This window comes from Aotus nancymaae, unplaced genomic scaffold, assembly GCF_030222135.1.
Source record: "Aotus nancymaae isolate 86718 unplaced genomic scaffold, 86718_ANA_hifiasm-v0.15.2.pri h1tg000059l, whole genome shotgun sequence".
Classification (NCBI taxonomy): Eukaryota; Metazoa; Chordata; class Mammalia; order Primates; family Aotidae; genus Aotus; species Aotus nancymaae.
Window position 1 is genome coordinate 17,197,815 of NW_026988473.1, and position 7,475 is coordinate 17,205,289.

A 7,475-nucleotide genomic window follows, 5' to 3' on the forward strand; every position below is an offset into this window, starting at 1 on the left:
CTCCCTCTCTCCCTCTCCCCCTCTCCCTCTCCTTCTCCCTCCCCTGCCCTCCCTGCTCGGCTCCCTGGCCTCTGCTGTCTTTTATCAGGATCAGCCCCTTTACCTGTACCTCTCACTTGTCTTTCTTTCCTGATCCTCAGAGAAGGGGGCTGAAGCCCGGGGCCCCAGCGTTGTGGGAAACACAAGGACACTTTGCAAGCCCTGAGCTCTGAGTCTGTGCCTTTACAGATCCCCCTTTCCTGCGGCTGGTGTTCTCCTGGCCTCTGGGACACTCACTCCCCACCTCTCCCATCCTCCACCTGATCCTCATACACATGGAGTGGCCCCAAAGCCCAGCCTGGCCTGCTGGCCTCTCTGTGTCTGGCTTCATTCCACTCATTGCTCCTCCCACCTCCTTGCCTGGTTTCCATGGTTACCTTGACTCTCAGAGGCCATAGTGGATGTCTGGTGCTGGTGGCTTAGACTAACTGGGATCGGGAGCCTCCCTCCTCCTCTCCACCCTGGAGAACCCACCATAACACTCTAAGGGCCCACCTGGTTCTCAAAAGGATATTGCCAGTAGCTGGTTTGAAGAAAGGTTAGAACCGTGGCCAGCTCATCCCAGCTGAGACCATGACCAAAAGGACATCATTAGCCAAGTGTAGCTCAGACCAAGATCCAAGCTGCTGAATCCTTACTAACATTCATTCATTCAAGCAATCAACCAAACATCAGAGAATAGAGGGCTCAATCAAGACAAGTCCCTGCCTTTGAGAAGAGAAGCGCCCCCAGATGACAGGGGCAGAGGGTACTGGAAATACTGACCTCCCTGTGTCTGGGGCATCAAAGATGTCCCCCAGAGGACAGGGTAACAATTGAGCCTCAGAGGGTAAATAGGACTAGGACAAAGAGCCAGCTGGTATTTGAAGCGAATGACACAATTTGTGCAAAGGCACTAGGTCGGGGACGGGGTGATGGGAAATGTGAGCTCTAAGAGGTTGTAGCCCTGATGCGTAATTTAGTGTCTGGCAGAGTAGAGGCTAAACACATGCTGATGGAGGAAGGGAATGAATGGGTGAATGGTCTACAGGATGCCCAGTGGAGGCTGGGAGCACGAGGGGACACGGATGGGAAGACGTGTCTGGGCGGGTTTCATTAAAGTCTCATCCACCCGAGCTGAAGAGTTAAGACTTCATGACTTAGCCCACTAGAGATGTGTTTACTACTCCCTTTGTTTTTCTTTTGGAGAAATAACACTCTGGCAGCTGTTTTGAAGATGAACAAGAGCTCGAGCTTGTACATTTTACAAGTTCACAACTAAACCCTTCCTCTTCCCCACCTCCCCACAGAGCCTGCAAGAAGCAGGAAGAACCATGGCCTCATATTTCCAGTTGACTGCAGCTCCATCCTTTCCAGCTGAAAGCCCTGGCGTCACCCCTGACTCATCTCTTTCTCTCACCCCCTGCGTTTGATCTGTCAGGAAATCCTGTTAGCGGCACTTGTAAAATGCGCCCGGAATCCAACCATTTCTCACCACCTCCTCTGCCACCATCCCCCTCCAAAACACCCTCGTCTCTCCCCTGGGCTATTGCAGTGGCCCCTCGCTTTCGGCTCTCACCTTCTCCCTTCCTCCTCCTGCCTCCCCAGCTGCAGGTGTATCTCTTCTTACACACCACGCAGAGGGAGGCTGTTAAAATGTTGGTCACATCACTTCATTCTTCAGCTTGAAACTCTGCGATGGCTATATCTCATACTGAGTCAGAGTCTAGCAATGGTGCAAGGGTGTTGCATGATCTACCTGCTAGCACCCCCATCTCCGCTCTGAGTCCCTCTCTACTACACTGGGTCCCCAGGCACACGGGACTGTGAATCCATTACACCCCCCCGCTCTCTTTTTTAAATAAATTACCCAGTCTAGGGTATGTCTTTATCAGCAGTGTGAAAACAGACTAATACAAGCCCCTACGGTATGATCTACCGTTGGACGTTGGGGCAGGTTCTTGCAGAGGCTCTGAGTGCTATCCTGGCCTCTGGGACACTCACTCCTAGATTGAGAATCTTCTTCTGTCAGGGGAAGTTGGAGAGCTAAGCAGTCATCTTTCCCGGACTCCTTTGCAGCTGGGATCTGGGCTATGATTGAGGTTCTATAGGTAAACATGCCCCCGGGAGGTTGGGAAGGAGGAAGAGAGGTGGCAGCCACCTAGCTGCAGCTGTAGCGGCCCCAGCATCTGCTCACCAGCTTCGCAGGTATGTGGCAGTGCCAGTGGCGGCAGCAGCTTCCACACATGTGAGTCCTAGCAATGGTCACGACCTTCCAAACCAAAGTCGAGGGGTGGGGCTGCCCCTGACTGCCCTTCTCCAGCCCTCCCACAATTGTGCAACCATTTAGTTTTCTGTTTTAATCCATTTGCTGCTTAAAATTCATAGAGTGCTTTCCATTTCCCACAGGGAATCCGAGCAGCCAGTCCTGCTGCATCCTCTGGGGTCCCTACCCCTCTCCCAGGCCACATCCTCTCCTGTCTCCCCCTCCACAGTCTGAATAATTCCTTCTGGCTGGAGGTGCGGGTGGGGATCATTCTTTATCCATCTACCCACATGCAATCCCCAGATCTATCATCCGGGTACCTGAGTACTTCCTGCCCTTTCGAAACTCCAAATCTGGAGTCCATCCCCTTCTGTTCTCAGCTATCTCTGTGACCCTCTGGGGGAGGAAGTCTCATCATCTGCATGGGTTTGCTCTGAAGGGCCCTGGAAGGATTCTCCCCAGCTTTCCCATTCTCCAGACTGACCTTTTTCAAAAGCGTGTTCTGTGCAAGCGGTGTGAATGAGATTCTTAGAAAACAGAGCTACCACGCAGGAAACTGGTAGTTACTCAAAGTTAAACAAGGTTCTTCATAGCAGGACTTCTCAGAGGCTTTACTGTGCTGAGATAAATTGTGAAACCCTGAGAGGGATATCGGAGCACAGTGCTTGGCACAGCACTTCACACATAGTAGTCTCTAAATTAACCTCAGTCATTGGTGAGCAATTTATGATTTGGATTCTCGATTGGGTTGGGTGGGATGAAGTGAGCACTTTTCTGTGTGCTGGAGAGTGTGGACAGAGCACAGGCTTTGCTCTAGAGAGCTCTGAGTGCAGATTACAGTTCTGCCACTTACTGTGAAAAACTGACATCCCCACTCTGAACCTCAGTTTCTTCTTCAGGGACAGGAAACCTACCACTCAGGAGGACTGGGTTGGTGAATGAAATGAAGTCCCAGTGACGCTGGATACACAGTAGCGAGGAGGGCAATCATCATCTGGAATCACAGCACCTCTAAACACAGTCCAGTCCCCCCAATTCAGCCAGGCTGACACAGGGAGGAGAGCGTGGCTGGGCCTGGCAGGCTGTGCAGGGAATCCCGAGGGACCCTTCTCCTGAATTCCAGTCATGCCTGTGGGGCTCTTGGGTTTCAGTACACAACAGCAAGGAGCTGCTCTGCTGCTCGGACGAGTTCCTATAATGGAAGGACTCAGAGATATTCCCAAAACCACTCATGCTGCTGCTTCAGGTGGAAGGAGTCGGGGCCCCGGCTGGGGGCTGGAGGACAAAACGGAAACAGACCGATGTCACAATCATAATGGTACAAACTAAGACCTATGACTACTTACTGTGGGCCAGATACTGCTCTAGGCATTTTGCATTTTCTTTTTTAATTCTCACAGCAAGCCAAAGAGGTAGATGCTATTATTGTTTCTGACGTGTAGCAGAGGAAATTGAGGCTCACAGCCTCCCCGGGCAGCCTCATCTGTGGACGGCTGCCCCGACTCTGACCACGCCCTGCCTCTCCCTGAGTCCATGATTGCTCCCATTCAATGTCCACTCCTTGGCCTCGATTCCATCCTTGGAATCATCTTTGCTTCCCATGGCAACGTGGGAGGCCAAATGGTTTCAGATTCCAGGGATCTTGTCCCATCCAAAATTTCAGGGCCAAGGCAGCCTGACACAGCCAGAGAACTTGAACTTTAGAGTGGAAGATGAGGCCTGAGTCTCAGAACCCCACTCACCTGCTGTGTTATGTGACGGGTCACTCCACTTCTCAGGGCTTTGGGGTGTGACTAGGGACTGCCTTTGTCACTGGGATGCTACGCTGGTGTCGAGGCAGATGACAAAAAGCCCAACTCAAAGTGGCCTAAATAGCAGTGAATTTTTATTTTCTCATATGAATAAAAGTCCAGAACTAGAGTGGGTAATTTATAGCTCTGCGGGGGCATCAAGGACCCAGGTACCCTCCATCTTTCTGTGTATCCATCCTTGCTTGCCTCATGGTGGCAAAATGGCTGCTGCAACTCCAGGCACAGCATACTCAAACAACAATGTCCATAGACCTTCAAAGAGTGGGACTCTTCCTTTTTTTTTGAGACTGGGTCTCATTCTGTCACTCAGGCTGGAATACAGTGGTGCCATCATAGCTCACTGCAGCCTCAATCTTCCATGTTCAAGTGATTCTTCCATTTCCTAGCCTCCCAAGTAGCTGGAACTACAGGCATGCACCACCGTGCTAGACCTTTTAAACAATTTTTAGTAGAAACAGGGTCTCCCTGTGTTACTCAGGCTGGTCTCAAACTTCTGAGTTCAAGCAGTCCTCCCGCCTCGGCCTCCCAAAGCACTGGGGTTACAGGCATGAGCTTTACAAGAGGGAGGAAAACCTCATCAGTACTGCCTTTGCATCTCATTGGCTAGATTTGTACACACCGCCTAGCATCATGCCTGGTGTCTGAGTTTGGTAGAGCTGTTCTGACAAAGTCCCACAGCCTGGCTGGCTTAAACAACAGACATCTACATCCACACAGATCTAGAGGCCAGAAGTCTGAGATCAAGGTGTGAGCAGGCTTGATTTCTTCTGCAGTCTCTCTCCCTGGCTTGTAGTCCACTGTATTCTCCCCATGCCTTCACAGTCTTCTCTCTGTGCGGGTCCATGTCCAAGTCTCTCTTTCTAAGAATATAAATCATATTGGATTAGGAACCATCCTATTGGCCTCATTTTAATGTATTATCTCTTTAAAGACCTTAACTGCAAATACAGTCAAATTCAGAGCTACTGGAGGTTAAGACTTCGGCATGAATTTGGGGAGTACTGAATTCAGCCCGTCACACGTGGCAATAGCTCAATAAACATAAGCTATCAGTATTTGTATTTGCATTTGCATTCACATGAATGTTTTTTAATTGTTGCATTCTCTGTCACTACAATGGAAATTGACATGTCCTATCTATTTATTTACTTATTTATTTTTGACATGGAGTCTCACTCTATCACCTAGCCTGGAATGCAGTGGTGCGACCTCAGCTCACTGCAATATCCATCTCCCGCATTCAAGCAATTCTCCTGCCTCAGCCTACCAAGTAGCTAGGATTACAGGCTCGTGGCACTGTGCCTGGCTCATTTTTGTATTTTTAGTAGGGAAGGTGTTTCGCCATGTTGGCCAGGCTGGTCTTGAACTCCCTACCTCAGGCGATCCGCCCTCTTCAGCTCCCAAAGTGCTGGGATTACAGGCATGAGCCACCACGCCCAGCCGGAAATGGACATAACTGCTCTATCTAACCACATTGTTTAAATTCAGCGGACGGCAGCCAGGATTGATGGGTGGAAGGTACCCGAGCAGTTTCTTCCCTTCAGGGCCAGGCTATATCTTTGCTCTGAGCAACAGCCGGGGAGCTTCTTTTCAGTGATTCTCAAGAACTCAGAATTCCTCCCTCCTCACCCCCATTTCTTAGAGGGAGAAGGCAAGGAAGAGGTGCAGCCAGGCTGGACAGAAGGGTCAGAGGTGCCTTTCACGGCCTTACCCTCAATGACCAAAAGCTTACATTCATCCAATCATTCATTCAGCAAATGTTTACTGAGTGCCTTTGGGTATGCCAGCACTATTCTGGGTAGTAGCGATTTGGTGGAATGAACAATGCCTCTGTTCTTGTGGAGTTCATAGTCTACTGAGGGACACAGACAACGAAGAAACCAAAACTGATCTCATATAACATCAGCACTGTGATGAAAAGAGAAGCAGGGTGAGGGGATAGAAAATAGGAGTGGGGGCCAGGTACAGTGACTCATGCCTGTCATCCCAGAACTTTGGGAAGCCAAGGTGAGAGGTTCACGTGAGCCCAGGAGTTCCAGACTAGCCTGGGAAACATAGCGAGACCTGTCTCTACAAAAAAAAAATTTAAAAAAAAATTAGCCAGGCATGGTGATGCACGCATGCCTGTAGTCCCAGCAACCCAGGAGGCTGAGGTGGGAGAATCACCTGAGCCCAGGAGGTTGAGGCTGCAGTGAACTATGTTTGTGCCACTGCACTCCAGCCTAAGTGACGGAGTGAGACCCTGTCTCAAAATAAATAAATAAATAAAAGAGAAAGAAAACAGGAAAGGGAAAAAACAAAGTGGAGGAGGGGAAGAAAATGGGAGAGGGATTGGTATTTAAATGGGGGGGATCCAGGAGGACTCTCGAACAGATGACACTTGATCAGGGGCTGCAGGAAGTGAGGAGGGAGCCCCAGCTGCAGGACCGGGCTCCAGGCTGTGGGAACTACATACACAAGAGCCCCCGGAGGAGAATTCACAGCCAGAAGCCAGAGTGGCTGGAAAGGAGTGAGCAAGTAGCAGGAGACTTTGGCTTTCACTTCTAGTGGGAAGGGAAACCACTGGACAGTTTTCAAAAGGAAATGTCAGGCCAGGCGCGGTGGCTCACACCTGTAATCTTAGTATTTGTGAAGGCCAAAGCAGGTGGATCACCTGAGGTCAGGAGTTCGAGGCCAGCTTGGCCAACATGGAGAAACCCTGTTTCTACTAAAAATACAAAAATTAGCTGGGCATGGTGGCAGGTGCCTATAATCCCAGCTGCTTGGGAGGCTGAGGCAGGAGAATTGCTTGAACCAGGGAGGCGGAAGTTGCAGTGAGCTGAGATGGCACCATTTCACCCCAGCCTGGCAAAAGAGTGGCACTCCATCTAAAAAAAAAAAAAAAAAAAAGGAAATGTCGTGATATGATTTACTGTGGGCAGAATGGGAGGATGGGAGGTACTTGTAAGAATCAAGTGAGCTCATTCATAAAAAGACTTACATGAAGGGTACCTGGCACATAGTAAGTGCTGTGTGGGATTTTCTATCATTGCAATGTTTATCCTCATCTTATGGAAGAAGAAACTGAGGCTTCAAGTGGAAACTAACTAGTCCAAGATCAACCAAAGGGGTGTAGCCAGACTATTACCAGAGCCTGGGCTGCTCTGCATTGCTACAGATTGAAGTCCCACAGATCCATGTCCAGATCTTGGCCCTGCCACTCACTGGCTGTGACCTTGAATGATTAGCTTCTCATGGTTCTGCTTCTGCATCTCTCAAATGGAGGCATGGCTGACAACCTCTAAGATGGTCCCAGTGACCTTGTCTTCTGGTGTTCATGGCCTTTTGTAATCCTCTCCACTGAGTCACTGACTTCTAATCAATAGGATGCAGCAATGTTG